General features: G+C 47.5%; 1 protein-coding gene and 1 long non-coding RNA gene across 4 annotated transcripts in view; one reads left to right on the top strand and one right to left on the bottom strand.

The window, feature by feature from the left end:
* Positions 1-8671, bottom strand: part of LOC125392097 (uncharacterized) — an 8910-nt gene extending 239 nt beyond the window's left edge. The window contains exons 1-5 of the long non-coding RNA XR_007229393.3: positions 8456-8671; positions 6830-7835; positions 6236-6315; positions 5998-6136; positions 1-3803 (exon numbers count right to left, since the gene is read on the bottom strand). The exon at positions 1-3803 is cut by the window's left edge and continues 239 nt beyond it. This is a non-coding gene — a long non-coding RNA (uncharacterized LOC125392097). The remainder of the gene's footprint in view (positions 3804-5997; positions 6137-6235; positions 6316-6829; positions 7836-8455) is intronic.
* Msra (methionine sulfoxide reductase A) overlaps positions 1-16669 on the top strand; it is a 313151-nt gene that overhangs the window by 253250 nt on the left and 43232 nt on the right. The gene's annotated exons all lie outside the window — the stretch shown is intronic.

Below are 16669 nucleotides of genomic sequence, written 5' to 3'. Positions count from 1 at the left end.
ATGCACCTCGTTGCGCCACCCCAGCCCCAGCCGCTATTTATGGGTTAGCATTTGCCACTATGGTGAACACGTAGGCGCACTCTGCCTTTATTTCGTGTATCTTTCTTTAGCTATTACCATCCCTTACATACAGCATTTTGATTTTGGCATGAAGCCCCGGACAAGGGTGCTCTTGCGTCACGAGGGCTCGCCTCCCACTCTGCAGAGAAGTTGGCTCACTGAGGTCTTGCGGAGCCTCCAGATGAGTTCCCACACAGTTGTGCTTCAAGTTAGTGGAGTCCCCATTGTTTGTGAAACCCCACTGCACAATGCAAACTAAACACCCAGATTCAGGACACACAGCAAGGGTGAGTCAGTGAAGGTCATATGAATTCTTAAGGAATTTTCTGGAAGAGCAGAATTTTGTTTTAATTTTTGTTTTTGCAGTGAGTGGACATTTACTAAGGAAAGCACAGATAAGCATCAAGAAGAGAATAAAATGAAGCTTTGTTAATAATTTTTATATTTTATATTTGTTTGTGTGTGTGTGTGTGTGTGGTCTGTCTGTCTGTGGAGTGAGGTGAGGTAGAGGTGGACCTGCCACAAAGTGTTCCCGAGTGTCAGAGGACAGCTTGTAGAAGACAGTTCCACACAGTTCCCATGCCATCAGGCCTAGAAGCAGGCACCTTTGCCCTCTGAACCATCTCACAACCTATTCCCAAGTATTTTTGTACGTGTGTTTCTTTCCTCTGGTGACCAACACCTTAAGCGTTAAGATCCTACAATAACATACATTCTGTTTTGTAATGTAACTTTTCTTGGGTCACTATTTTATTACTATCTGTAGTAGTTACTTTTCTATTGCTGTGATAAAACACCACGGCCAAGAAAACAAGACAGTTTGTTGTAGTTTATGGTTTCCGGGCATTCAAGTCCATCACGGCAGGGCAGAGGCGTGGCCAGAAGTAGCAGGAAGCTGAGAGAGCTTCAACAGCAACCACAAAGCAGAAAGGAAAACAGGAAGTGGCAGGACTGTGGAAACCACACCTAGGAGCATGCTTCCTCCAGCAAGGCCACACCTCCCCAACTGTCCCAAACAGTGCCACCAACTGGAGACCAAATGTTCAGCTAGAGGAACCTATGAGAACAATTCTATTTCAAGCCACCTCAATATCGTTCATACCTTAAATGTTACTTTATTGTGTTGTTAATATTGCTGCTTGTTATAAAGCGGCGTATCTGTTAAATCAGCACCTCAGGCTTTACCCAGTCCGGTATTGTTTATCCTTTGGGTTGTGTGTTTCTCCACAGTTTCCTAGACTAAGTTCGCAGAGGAGGAGGGGCACACACAAGTGTGCAGGCTTTTGTGGCCCTTGGCCTGTGAGTCAATAGTATCATGGACTTTCCATACGCTTCCATTCACCCATGGTGGGATAACTGGTTGTTCGTGGCAGCTTTGCTTTTCCATCTTTACTTCTTTGGGGGCAGGGTTTGTCCCTTCATCATCTGCAGCAGCAGGATTCTTCCTCCAGCATCTCTCTCCCTCCATCGCTCCTCTCTGCTCAGCACACGTTCTGGTACAGAGTTTGTACAGCTCACATGTAGGTGCTGAGTAAGAATGCATGATTAACAAGAGACTGTGGAAGGATGGAGAGGAGGTAGGGAACAGTCAGGTCAGAGACACTGATAGATAGGGCATGCGCCAAGCGTGCTGTCACGTCTTTGATTCTCAGTTTCCTAACCAGAGCAAATAAAGTCATGGGAAAGGATGCTCCAGATGAGAGCATTGTCAGCTCTGGAAGTCCTGAGTTCTCAGCTCTTAATTATGTGTAAGAAACAGAAAATGATGTCAGGCTATGGCAGAGACGGAGTGCAGGCAGGAGTAGGCCCTATCAACTCTTTTAGTACATGAAGGATTGAAGGCCTGGGCTGCATGGCATAGCTGCTGTAGAGTCAGGCTGCTCTTGGATTCTCGGTGGTTGGATTCCAGCTTCAGAATGCAGATGTTGAGAGAGGGGGTCTTGGGAGGGCTTCTACAGCAGATATGGCCAGGAATCCATCAAGACCGAGGATCTACAACAAAAAGGCCCAGACATCATAGGACAGAGGTTCAGAGTGGGACAGTGGAGAATCCTTGGAATTTGACCATAATTACGCATGACATCCTTCCACAGGAGCTGGGTCCTAGAGTCTCAGCAACAGAGAAACTTGATTCCATGATTGACAAAAGGGATTTGGAGAAACTGCCTATTCACATTGAAGCTAACAGAAGCCGAGGTCCTTTAGGGTCCCACAGCAATCAGGATGGACTCAGTACCACTCCAGACTGCTGAGCTCTTGCATTGCCCTGGTTCCTCCATGTAACTGGGAAGCTTGGAGCAAGTAGTCACTACCCACATGGAAGGAGACATTCAGAGACAGGCAGTCTGGATAAACCAACTTAATAGGCAGTTCAGTGTGTCTATTGTCTCATAGTCACACGACTAGACTGTGACCCGATCTCTTTGGCAAAGGAAGTTTATTGCTACTGGATTGGTCATTACTCCTTGTTCTTTTTCAGTTTCTTGGAACATATACATACAAAGTACACGTGAGGGTAAGTGTCAAATACTTTGTAAATTCAAACTGACATTTCATATTCCAAACCTTATAGTTTTCACTCAACTAATTTTATATCTCATTTGAATCTCTTTTCTTCAAAACCAAGAATCCTTGTTTGAAAAACAAAAACATGGAATTGGAACATCCCTTGATTATCACAATCATTTCAGAATGAAAATAACAACACTAGTATCCTATGGGACAATACTGAAACTACCTCAACATACATGATGTTGTTGGCCTCCTTCTTTCCAGTTTCTCAGGAGTGCAGTGCTAGCACTAACCGACCATCTAGTCCACACGCATTGCATCTTCCCCTTGCGGTTCTACCACAGTCTTGTCCACATAGGTGGCTGCCTTGTTATCATGCATTTTCCATCTTTGTATTGATTCCCCCATCATTGCCCCAGCCATCTGAGAATCATTTTTCAGTAGATTCCCAATGAAGCCTCATCTCATGGAATTGGTGTTCTCCAAACTCTTGCGTGGTGATGGCAGTTTATGCCCTTAACGGAAGGTAGTTTCACTGGATATAAAACTGTTGTTCACTCTTCTTTTCTCATCACGAGTGCGAGTATATTGAGTATGAAAAATGTAAGAAATTATCCAAGCTCTTCTAGCACTAAATATTGCTGTATAAGAGCACATGATAAAATCTCCTTTACTTTATTAATCATGTTCTCTTTTTGCCTACATGCCCCGAGGATATTACCCTCTGATTTCAGTCCTGTAGTCTTCCTGTCACATATTGGTACTGGTCATTCCGAGTTGATGGTCTGAAGCATGCCATGTGCTTTTCAATATGTCGTTTTAATTCTCTTTATTGTGAGGGAAACGGCCTTACCAAGCATGTCGATGCTTTCTGTCTCTTGCTTTGGTTTCTTTCTCAGGGGTCAGTTCCTATTCTCTGTCACTTGGTTATTCTTTGCCAGTTTTCACCATTTGGCTTTTTCTCAAAGAACCTCTTCATCATTTTCCTCATTTCTTTCTGATTTTTAAAAACGTATATCCTGAAGCTGTGACTGAGTTGGTCAAGTGCTTGTCTGTTCCACGCAAAGCCCCAAGTTTAATCCCCAGCACCACATGAAACCCGCATGATGGTACCCATCCAACACTCAGAAGGTGGAGGCAAGAAGTTCAGCTACATAGTGACTTCAAGGCCAGCCTGGGCTACACAAGATCCTGTCTCTGTTTTGAAGCTTCCATCTTCCACCTTCCGTGTCCTATAAGGAAGAAAATACTGTTGTATTTATTATTACAAATGGTGTTATACTAATATTAACTGCCTCACCAACTATTAAAAGCCATGTGATGGTGGCGGTGGTGGTGGTGGCTAAAATGGTGGTAGTGGCGGTGGCAATGGTGGTGACTGTAGTGGTGGCAGTGGCGGTGGCAATGGCGATGGCAATGGCGGTGACTGTAGTGGTGGCAGTGGCAGTGGCAATGGCGGTGGCAATGGCGGTGACTGTAGTGGTGGCAATGGTGGTGGCGGTAACTGTAGTGGTGGCGGTGGCGGTGGCGGTGGCTTGGTTTTGAAAGCATCTTTCTTACACATCACAGTACTTCTCTGACCTTTGACTTGTCCTCTGGTTTCTGACTGCTCAGTAGAAATTTTTCTTTTGTGATTCCACAAAATGTGGAGCCTACTACTCACAGCCTCAACTGAATTTCCATGTCCCCCCACCCCCCGTGTTTAGCCATGAAAACCACGGGTGTGTTGATGCTGATCCCTCAGATACCTATGGCTTCACTCTGCTTTCTCTAGCATGGCTGGCTGCCCAGTGTCTCATGACCATTGATGGCCTTGCCCATTGTCATGTACTTTGGGGGCTCTCCCGTCACCTAGTTGGGTTGCAAATGCCAGGAGCTGCGGGTTTTGAGTTTAATTTCTTGGGGTACTTTTGCTACGGACCCTGGGGCAACGCCACAGTCATTGCCCTCTGTTCAGAACACATCCCCACGTGGGATTTGAAGCTAATGGTAGTAGAGCTTGCCATGGCTGTCCAGCAGTAATTCACACAGTGTCCTGCATGTGACATGAAACCAGCACAAAGCTGTGCTTTGGTAATGTGTCTTTTCTCCCAAGAGAACAGCTGTTCGTTTAGGTTGCAGAGACTCAAGATCCGGGCCTAGTCTGGGAGGAGGTCACCACCAGGGTGTGAGCAGGGACTCTCTGGTACCAAGTTACAAGTGTTCAGCTGACTTTCTTAATTCCCTGCCTGCCACTCTGAATGAACCTCCCTGACTAGGGGAGGAGGGGTGGAGCAAGCCTGTGGCTCGAGCCTCTGTCTATTCTAGCACTTTCTTCAGCAGCCACTTATCTGTGCCTTGGCTTCACTCCCTAATTATAAAGCAGTTTTCCACCCAATAAACAGCCTACCCAGCTAATAGAGCCGAGCAGTGCCCTGGTGGCCTCTGCCTTTGTCCTGCCGGCTCACAGCTCACGGTCCTGTCTCACCACCCCCACATTTAATGAGCAAAAAAGTATTGTTTCTTGAAGACATAATTCAAAAGACATTTGCTACCTTCCCCGAGATAACAGGCCTTTTGAAAGGCGCGGCGCTAGGAAAGGCAGAGCCAAGAGCAGCGATGCCTTCCTGTTGCTACCATGAGTCACATTAATAGCTTCCCAGTCCTGATTGGCCGGCAGCTCTGGAGTCTGTGTCTAAAGTTCATTAAACTTCATTGGAGAGGTTTGGGCCTGGAACAGAGACTTTTTTTTCCAGCTCGAGTCTCTAATTCCTGTTTACACACTGATGGCTGGGGCAAGGTAAAGGATGATCCCATAGACTCTGACTCTTCTCTGTCAGGGAGACAGATATCTTTGGGTCCTGGGTTGCATCAACCTGTCCTTTGATCTCACAAGGATCCTCAGGACTGGAGACTCAGGACAGAAGTAGGAACTGCTGCTGAGAGACTTGCTGATGACACCCTGCCTGCTCAGGAACTCTCTGCCTTCCTCACAACTCCTGGAGAGCCATCTACATTTGGCTCTTTGTTTAAACGTATACCCAGTAACCAGCTATCGACATAAAATAATTGAGTTAGTTGGGGAGCTGGTGAGAAGGGTCAGCCGGTAAAGGCTTGCTAAGCAAGCCTGACATCAGAGTTCAATGCCTGAGTCCCACAAAGATATCTTCTGACCTTCACACTCACCATGGTTTGCATGCTTGAGTACACACACACACACACACATACATGCACACACATGTGAGCCATACATGCACATGCAAATACATTACACACATGCATGCACACACATGCTTATACACACACGAACACACTTACCCAGTGCATACACACAATAGTAATAAACTACTTTGTTAAGCCACTCTGATTTTCACTCTGTGAGCCATGTGTCCCTGACATACACCTAACATGTTAAACATGAGAGTGTCACCCTTCTATGCATCTTACCTTCTTGTCACTGCCCTCCTGTCCATTTCCCAGAGGAAGTAACTTCCTGCACCCTGTGCTTCCTTTCCCTCTTCTGTCTAACTGCAGTTTCATTTTTCTGGACTTCTTTTCTCCAAGAAAGCAGAGTGAAGACGCTTGACTTGCAAGACAAAGAGAGCCAAGGTTTCCATTCTGACTTTGCTCTATCTTTCTGTGAGACTTAGGTGAATTAGTCAATTCAGAGCCTCAGTTTTCTTACCGGTAAAATGGGTGTAAAAATCCCACCATCACTCTGTTGCCACAAGATTAATCTGATAATAAACATATCTGTAGCCATGCCTGTCACAATGGAAATGATTAAGATGTGACTGCCTTTAACAGGAAACACTCCCACCAGCAAATGGGAGCACTCCCACCAGCAAATGGGAGCACTCCCAGCAGCCGGCCCACTGCTAGAAAGAAATTCTATGACACTTGTTCTGTAGGTGAGCATCATCTAGCACCCACAGAGACCCCAGCACCCACAGAGAAGCTCTCCCCTTATCTCTCCACCATTGCCACCAGAGAGGAGGGTGGTTTCAGACGGGGTCCCTTTTGCAAAATATCACTGCAAAGACTAGAAGACCAGTTCATGCCTGGTGGTCCTGGATCCTTCCTGGCCTCTGTCTTTCCTTGTTCATTTCTAGCTTCAGTTTCCCCTCCCACCACCTCTACCAGGTGTTCTGGTTTCCACCCCTGCCCTCCCTCTCCACACACTTAAATGTCACCATGCAACAGCAGAATGCCGTGCTGTTTCTCAGCATCTTGGGTGGAGGAATTTCTTTCTGATCCATTTGGTGTTAAGGGTACTCACGGGACACATTCGGGAATCCTTGCCAGTCCTTCGCCAATATGGTTGGCATGGTTGGCATGGTTGGCTGGGACCAAAACCAGCAGAGCGTTCCCCAGAACTGCCTCTCTGCTGCCTCATACCCTCTTACAGACTTCCTTGTCTCCAGAAACTCGCATGCCTCTTCTGTGGGAGATGCCCTGTCTCTGGCCTGTGGGTCAGGGGAAATGCCCTCTAGTGTTCTGCTATGGACAAAGAGGGGGGGCGGTGAAGATACTGTGTTCCTCCCCAGAGCAGTAGGTCAGAAGGGGAAGAAGCCCTTATGCAAAGTCACCTCTCCCAGAGGAGCCAGGAGCTCAGAGTCCCTCAGCCCTTCAGGGTCTCTTTCTTTTAGCCACTGGGTCACATCCTCATGTGTCTGTGTGCAGCCACACTGCGGGTACTCAGGGCAGGAACCACAGCTGGATCATCCATTTGTCCCCGAGTGACTCAAAGTTACTAAAAGTTTGCAGAGAGGAGCAGACTCTTCATTTAGCTGAGGGTTCAAGCCTGGGTGTGGACTGCATCCCAGCCACGCTCAGCTGAGGAGACACCACACACCTTTGAATTCTCTGAAACCTCAAAGACCATTTGCTTATCACTCAGGGTCCAGACGAGCAATTCCTCTGTGAATCCACATTTTGATTAGCTTGTCTTTTCTGCTTAGATGACTAGATGTAATCCAACAGCCAGTTCAGCCCTACTGCCCTCACCCAGTGATTCTCCTCAGGACCACGGTGCTCTGAATTTTGTTAGGCTGCTCACCAGCACCTCAGGAGGGATACTTCCTGTGTAGTTACACCGTTCAAGCCAGCTCCCCTGGCTCAGCTGTGCTGGGGCCCTTCAGCAGCTGCACAGGAGACACTGCTCAACGCCTCACCCAGGAGCTCTGCACAGCCCCAGCTTCCCCAGGTCTGTCTTCCTATTCATTTTGGCATCCTAGAAAGAGAGTTGAGGCTGCCAGCAAGAGCATCTTTGCTTCTTTCCAGCACTGTAAGAGTTAAAAAAAATTTATACTTCAGATCACACACACACACAAGACAATCACACATAAAATCACACACACATAAATGCAGTCACACAATCACATGTACACACACACAAGACAATTACACATCATCCACACAACAATCACACATACAATTACACACATAAATGCACAGTCACACAATCACATGTACACACACAAGACAATTGCACCCCCCCCACCACACACACACAAATACTCCGAGAAATTTGCTTTTTTGAACCCCTTTGACATCTAAGGGGAGAGGCCTTGGGTGAGAGACCATTTTAAAAAGCATTCAGATGTCTTCATTGACTTTGAATGGATCTCCCAACCTGTTTCCTCTCCAGGTCAGCACACCAATCAATACCTTACACACTCTCTGGGCCCACAGTGAATGTGTCAGTGGAAGACTTGGTGGGAGGGGGATCTTCAGATGAGAGGCCCCGCCTTTGTCAGTGCTGTGCAGGCCTGTCTGTCTCAGACCCTGGTCCTTCCTTCCTGTGATGCCATTTACGGGGTTCGGGTTCCCTGCCTGATGCTGTAGTTTGCAAGTCTCTGCCGAATAACACGTCCGAGACTCCCTTCATCCGCTTTGTCCTCACCTTTCAGTTTCCCGAGGAGCCCCAGCTTTGCCCAGCAGACTGATCTGAAGCAAAATTAGAAGCTCTTCCCTGCTCTTGATGTCTAAGGACCTTCCCAAGTTTCCACGGAGCAGCCAAAGAGAAAGAAAGAGAATAAGTAGAGCCCAGAAGAAGCAAACTTTCAGCTAGTTCCCATCTTCCCCCCTCTGAGCTCCCAGTACCGTTCTTAATTTCCTGACCAGCTTGCGCCCCTCCCCCGCTCCCTCCGAGCATCTGTGGCGGTTTCGAATTGAGCCCTGTACCTGCTGCTCTCAATCCTCAACATACCATACCAGTTGCATTGCCAAACAGCGAACTGCCAGCCATCTGCCATCCCAAGGCAGAATTTACATTGTTTTATCTTAAAATAACGCCTCCGGAATAGCAAGCCACGCTATGCATCAGGTTTTAAAACTGACAATCAGCCAGAATTAAAAACAAATACCAAATGGGCATAAAAAAAGAACAGGGTGTGTGTGGCGGGGAGCGGGGGGGCTGGCATTTGACAGGGAGCTTATTTTTCAGCTTTTTTTTTTTTTACCTGACTTTCTACCAAAATAGCCACGCCACTTAATTTTATCTACAACCGCAGGAGCTACTTATAGACTAAGAATATTAACGTGTTCCTTGCCAGGCGCTATGCAGAAATGCAGGTCTGTGGGCATAGAGCAGTGGCCTTGGACCTAGAAATATGGCACCTACCATAACCCCAGACTATCTCAGCCTTCTTGCACTGGGCTTCCTGTCTGTGGCTCAAAGAAAGCTTAGGTAGGACAAGATGAAGTCCCTTGACTAAGATACATGCTGACTCATGGATGAAGCACACCTTAAATCTAGGACTCCTGGCCCCACCTCCCCTGCCTACCCCTCCCTCGTTAGCCTGTTTTGACTCCCCGTTGTGCTAGAGGAGGTGCTCCAACACCCTTTAGTTTTTAATGTCAACCTACAGCAGCCTTCAGGGTAGACAAGAATGAATGGGGCTGGGAAGATAGCCAAGCAGTTAAGAACATTTGTTGTTTTGCAGAGACCCCAGGTTCGATTCCAAGTACCCAGAACTCCAGTTCCAAGAAATTCAATGCCCCCTCTATCCTCCTCAGGTGCCAGGCACACACACACTGCACAGATATACATGAAGGCAAAATACACATAAAATAAATCTTCAAAAAATTAAAAAGAATGGGCACACATATACCTGCAGGGCTCGGACACTGGGGACCTATGGTGTTGGTCTGCGGTCTCAGAAGAAGAGCCACCAACATATCTGGATGCATTTCCAGGGCAGATGGTCTCAGAGAAGTGTTTTATTCTAAAGAGGGAAAGAAAAGAGGCTTCGTGTTCCTTTTAGAGAAACCGTTCCAGGCAAAAACAGGTTGGGGGGAAAGTGTGAAGTCTGAGTGGGCTGAGGAAGTAGAGGACTCAAAATCTATACCCAAGATGCCTGCCTGCTGTTTGGAACTGCACCATGGCTGTGCCAGTGGGAGCTGAGAGGTTCAGAGAACACTCAGGCAAGACACTGGGTGGTCAGAGCCAGTCTGCTGGAGGCTGGGATTCTTCATGAGCCAGTCGTCGGAGACATCGACTAACTTTCCATCCTAAGTTCTCCAACCTTCTCTAGACCGGAAGTCTCCAGCTTAGCCAGGCTTCCATGTGGGTTGAAGCATGATTGGAGTTGTTATTGCTATGGGTTGCTTTAGTCTCTGACTAGACGGGGGGGGGGGGACACATCTTTCTACAAGCTGCCCCCCATCCCCAGTGGGTCAGGACCCTCTTTCTTCCCTGTACTCCCAACCTAAGGTCTTGAGTGCTGGTCTGTCTGTCCCTCTTGTGGGTCCCTTGTGGTCCACAGTCACCATCCTCCTCTGTGGGCCCTAAACAACATCCGATGCCTTGATAACAGGGACTGGATTGACTCTGCAGACCTGAGGCCTGTGCCTGGAGGCACATGTCTGAGAACTCTGTCTGACACGCTGAAGCCACCACCAAGGCAGTGAGCACTCTGACTCCTGTTAAGAGTAGACCCATGCACTCGCCATCACGCACTTTTCTTTAATGTAACATAACGCAGTTTATTATTAATAAAATAACCCTGCTAAGTGGTGAGTCAGTGCAAACACAGGATCCCGCTTTGCCTCAGTCCCAACCGCCAGAGTAACTGAGGAACCATTGGGACCTGGGGCTCACAAGAGCTCTGTGGAGATGGTCCCACTGCTCACCAGACCAGGACATATATACATTGAGGACAGTCTACCTGATACTCAGAACTGATGAGGGCGAGGGTAATCCAGCCGAGAAGAGAAGCTGAGGAAACCCTGCACCAAGAAGAAAATACCCTAAGAGACTGAGGACTCATCCAGGGATTAGCTGGGCTGTCCATCAAAGACAGAGGCTGTGCGCCCTCGGTTCAGAGGACAAGACAGGTGTGCTTGCTTATTACAAGGGACAGAAAAGAGGTTCTCCCTACTCTAGGACTCAAGGGAGACTTCAGGATATTGCTTAGGACCCACAGAGAAGGAAGGTGACTGTGGATCTCAAGGAACTCACAAGAGGGACAGACAGACCAGCACTCAAGACCTTAGATTGCGGATGCAGAGAGGAAGAGGGTTCTGACCCACTGGGGATGGGAGGCAGCTTGTAGAAGGATGTGCTCCCATCTAGTCATAGACTAAAGCAAGTGGAACTGCCTCGTAGAGGAGTGAGGGTCTCCCGGAGCAGGGACAGGCAGCCATGGAGTGACCATTTGTCACAAAGCCATGGGAAGGAACTACAGAACATCACCCATCCTTCCCAACTCTAAGAGCCATTTATTCAAATACATTACTCCAATCAGTGTATAAAACAGCAGTGAGGGCTGGGAGAATGGTCATGGGGTGTGCAAGCATTAAATTCTTGCCATGCAAGCCTGAGAACCTGAGTGTGATCTCCATCATGCACGTGAGATCGAACATGGTGGTGTGAGTCTGTAACCCTAGCACTTGGGAGGTAGAGGCATGCCAATGCTGGAGCTTGCTGGCCAGTCAGACAAGTCAATCAATGAACTTGAGGTGAACCTTGGCATGAAAATTAAGCTGGAGAGCAATAGAGAAAAACACTCAGTGTTAACTTCTGGATTCGATGTGTGTGTGTGGTGTGTGTGTGTGTGTGTATACTTGGATTCAAGCATGCACACACGTATGTACACATATACACAAACCTGTACAAACAGAGAGATGGAGCAGTGATTGGGATGATGTACTTTGTAGCTTAAAACTGCCTCAACTCCTTTTGTTATATTATGTTTTTAAAGTTTTACTTATTTTGTGTGTGAATATGCTCATGTGCATGTGGAGGTCAAAGGACAACACGTGAGAGGTGGTTATCAACTTCTACCATGTATGTCTGGGGACTGAACTCTGGTAGCCAGACTTGGCAGCATATACTATAACCACCCTCCCACACACCCAGCCATTTCCCTGGCCCATCCACTGCTTTTAAACAGAATAAATCTTTTCATGTCTACTCCTGCTCTCTCAGGAAAATGTGACCAGACAAAGCAAAGAGTCAAAAAGACACAGCTAAACCTGAGAACAGGATGAGGTGTGGTACCTACCGTCACTTGATTTGCTAAAAGGTGTTTTCCTCTGCAAAGCCAGGACAGGGAAGAAAACATGGTCCCTCCTGGGACAGCTAAGTACTGTCTCACAGGCGCCCAAGCTGTAAAGTGACATGCATGCTCAGGAGCCAGTGTGGTCTTGCCCAGGTTGCCTCTAGTGATGAGACCTGTGTGACGCCGCCTGACTGTCAGCATGAGTATATGTGTTCTGCACCCCTCCCGTATGAAGTGCTGTGAGCAGTAGCTGACCATGAGTAAGTGTCATTGCGGAAGGGTCTTCTTTGGAAATGCCACCCTCTTGATTGGAGTCTCCATCTCAGGATCACCCTTAGCAGGAGGAATCGCCACCCCCAACCCCAGAGTCCAGCATCACATTTTTCTTGTTAACATTTAGCATCCCCTCTTCCCATGTCTTGGCATTCATCACTCTCAAGTGCCTGCCGCCATATCCTTGCTTTCTTCTTCTCGGGAACCAGGGCCTTTGTCAGTCAAACAGTCAGACTCTCTGGTACCCTGCCATGGAGGAGACAGGACTGTAGAAACAAGGGCATGGGGTCCAGTAACTCAAAAGCAGGTGTTGGCACCCAGGCTTAGGATTCTCAGAGGGTTTAGAATGAAGTCTGTATCTATTTTGGGTGGGGGAGAATACTTTTAAATCCCAGCAATTAAATATTTAGTGACGAGTTATTAAAGGCCATAAATACTGAATATTTGTTCATATTAAGTACTAAAGACTAAGATTACTCCTCTGATACTGCCAAATGTAGTTGTTTTCATTTTTCAATTTTTTTTTTGAAAAAGGAAGAAATACAGATTCCTACCCCCATCTCCTGCTAGAAGTAATCTAGTCAAGTTTATGCGGAAAATCATGATTATGACCCTACTGCCACCTAATGGTAGACAGCCTTAATTGCAGATAAAGTGCCTCAGAGCAGACACTGTATTTAAAAAATATAATCACAGCAAAGAAGAGGCCACCCACCTAGAGGGAATGACTCTGTGCATTGCTGTCATACCCAAGTAAGACACTTTCACCTTCTGAACTTACTTGCCTTTTGATTGGTAGGGCTGTCTTGAGCAAGAGAAAAAATTTATAAAAGAATCATGAAAATCTACAGTATACCAAAATTTGACTTAGTGCAAAAACTGTTTTGATAAATGGGATGCAGATTGAAATAACTATTAAACCATGATAGTTCATGTTTATCTAGTATCAGATGGATTACAGGGCAATAGCCAAATAATTTATTTGGCTTGGTTAGGGTTTATTAATTGCAAAAAAAAAAGAAGGTTTTCAGAATAGCGATAGGCCAAAGTTATATATGCACATGTGAAAATTGCTGATTCTTTTCTGAACTTTAAGATAGCTCCAGAAGGAAGCAGAAGTACATCTACTCATTCAGCCTCTCTGAGATTATGCAGACAAGAGTTTGACACTGAGGTTACCACATGGGCATAGCTCAGACTTCTGGTCCTCCACAGACGCTTCACATGTCAGTTCTGCCTTTGAAGTAGAAACCTAATGCTGAGCCCTGGCTCGCAGGCAAGGCCCCCTTTATAAACCTGTGCTTTGCCATAACCCTTTGAGCCCTGCTTTAGTGATACGCGTCATTTGTATTGTACCTTGTAGTTGCAGAGCTTCCTCGGGTCGTTCTCATTCTCCCAACCACAAGATCATCAGCACTTGTGACGGCCAGCTTTAACTGCCACCTTGTCACACCTCGTGTCACCCCAGAGACAGTCTCAGGAGGGACTGGCTATATTTGATTGGCCCGTGGGCATGTCTGTAGGAGATTATTTAAGTTAGTTGGTTTGGGAAGACCCAGTCCACTGTGAGTGGCCCATTCCCTAGGCAGGAAATCCTGAACCATGGAGGAGTGGAGGGACTGAGCTGGGCACAGACAAGTGAGCGTGTGAGCAAGCATGCGTTTATGTCTCTGCCCCTGACTGTGGATGTGATGTGCTGGGGTCGGATTCTTCAGGCTCTTACCAGTGTGACTTCCCCGCAATGACAGATGGTAACCTGGAAGTGGAGGCTGAAATAAGTCCCCTATGTTACCTTCTGTCAGAGCCATAGAAATGGAACTTTGCTTTCCAGGTGGGGAAACCATCCACTCAAGGAAATGAAATGATGTCCCTGTGGTCACACACAAGTGGCACAGGAGGAGGGTGGCTTTGCCTTCCCAATCCTGTATCCCATGCTTCTCCTACCATGGAGTGTTTCTTACAAAGACACAACCAGGAATGGAAGACCCCTTCATGGTGCAATTGCAGAGGGGATGGCAGGAAATAACCTCACGTTTGAGGGTTGTGAGGAACACTATTTCACGCATGCACCGTGTGGTGCACATGGTTTTTAAGTCAGGGTCTATTGTCATTCATTAGTTTTTTTCACCTGACAATGTCATACAACAGTGGTGACCTTATTCCCTCACTGTCCTCTCACGGTCAGTGGCTTTGGGAATTCTCTTCTGTCAATCCCTTTTCTTTATTGTCTACTTCCTGCCCCAATTGTAGCCCAAGAATCTGGTGCTGCCAAGAAGCCATCCCTTCCCCCTCCCATGGAGAAGTCTTGTTGATAGTCCGAGATTGGCATACATGTTTGTTCTTTTGCTGGGTGACTTAAGTCAGCATGGGAATTTACTGGAGCAGATAGGTGTCTGCGTTGCTATGGAGAATAGGTGCTGGCAATTTGTTCCAGAATGTGTGCCACACATTTCTGTAGGCAGGGCATGAGAGAATGTATCTTTGGTAGGATCCAAGACTGCTCTCCACATTCCATCCTGCAGAGGGTGCTCGCCCTGGGCACATCATACCCCAGGGACGTCTTCAAACTGCATTCGCCCGCTGCCCACCTCCAATGCCCACTGAAGATACAGAGTTCTCTTTCATGGGAGAAAAACATAACTTGGTGGTTATTTTTAGCATGTGTAACTTGGGATAAGAGCTGGAAGGAAATAACTTCCAGAAGGCACTTGAAAGACAAAAAGGAAGCAGTTTGGCTCTTCAGCCTCTAGAGATGGTGCAACCTTAACCTTAGGGGAAAGTGTAGGTTATGGGTGTGGGAGCCTACTCCCACGGACATTTCCTTCTCCCTACGGAACAGAGGAATGGTCCTTAGACCCACACATCGATCCCTGCCTTCCTCAGCCCCACCTATGGCAAATATAGGAGCAGCACAAGCCTTCCCAGGAGGCCCCCATGCTTACGTGAGAGTCATGGTTTGAATGTGAAATTTCCCCACAAGCTATTATTGAGTACTTTGTCCCCAGCTACTCTTCGCAGAATGTTTAGGGGCTGAGGCCTCCTCAGAGGAAGCAGGTTCCTGGAGAGCTGGCCTTGAGGATTATAGCCCAGTCACTCTCTGCTTGCTGGTCCACAGAGATGTGAGCAGACAGCCTTATACTCCTTACACTCCTGTTGCCACTGCTAGCCCCTCCCATCACCACACCTGCCCCACCAGGATAGACTGCACCATGAAACTCCAAGCCCAAACAAATCCTTCCCTTCCTATGTTGTTTCATGCCAGGCATTTGGTTACAGCCAGAAGAAAAGTAATTAACTCACAGAGTAACAGAAGTGTTTGTCTCTTGTCCTCAGCAGTTAGCCTGGCAAAGTAAAGGGCAGGGAAGGCAGGTGGGGAGAAGGAAGAGGCGGGTCATCTGCCCTGATGGTGTGTGGATCCCTACTGAAGCGTGGGAGGTTGTACAACCCCCTCCCCCAATCTGTCTGCACTCTGCTGAGGCATCCTTGTTTGCTTGGATGCAGGATCCTGCCGGTCATGTGTCCATATCTACCGTCTCCACCCCTCTCTGTGAAGAAAGCCTGTGACACCTGCTTCACTTAGTTCTCAGACCCTGGATCCTGTGGACCACAGGAGGTGGCAGGCCCAGAGTCTGCTCAAGAGCTGACTTTTCCATTCTGTGGCTAGGAAGCCTCTCCAGGACTTCACACTTTCCCATCCCGTCCTCTTCCAAGTGGGTCTGAATGATGCTGACACCCAAGAGGCCTAGGCAGAGCCTTAGGAATTTGAAGCCGCTGCCCTCGTGTTTGGTGATAGATCACATCCAGGATGATGGCACAGTATTGGCAGGCACATAGCCCTTTGAGGGGCCTTGTCAGCCCCTCAGCCAGGCCACAGCCTTCCACCTTTCACCTTCAGCCCTCCTGGGCTTCCCTGCTGGGTGTGGTAGGCCGTACAGTACAGCCCCTGCCATATGAGCCAGAGGGGTCCAATTAGGAATTAAGAAAGAGCCGATTATAATCACAGGCCTCATTGAACTGAAAGTGTTCAGAGTAATTTTCCAAGCGAACTCTGGGGAGATGGTTTTCACTGCGCTTGCAGATACGATAAACAGATTCTGTATGTGTACGTGCGTGGGGAGGGGGGCATTTGCAGCATATTGTCCCAAGTAAATAAGAAGGGGGTTGCTTTCTCTCTTCTTAGATAAATAAACCAAGTCTGAGGCTCTGACTTAGACAACCACTGTGCCCTTAGCAACAGAACCGATCCAGTCAGAATGTACCTACCCTCCCACTCCCCTCTGCATGGGAACAAAGGAAGGCAGCCAGTAAGCAATTAAACAAAACTAAGATCGAAAAACCAT

The sequence above is a fragment of the Myodes glareolus genome, chromosome 12 (genome assembly GCF_982192425.1).
Source record: "Myodes glareolus chromosome 12, mMyoGla1.1, whole genome shotgun sequence".
Classification (NCBI taxonomy): domain Eukaryota; kingdom Metazoa; phylum Chordata; class Mammalia; order Rodentia; family Cricetidae; genus Myodes; species Myodes glareolus.
The sequence above is the reverse complement of the archived record's forward strand: the minus strand, read 5'-3'. Positions and strand labels throughout refer to the sequence as shown.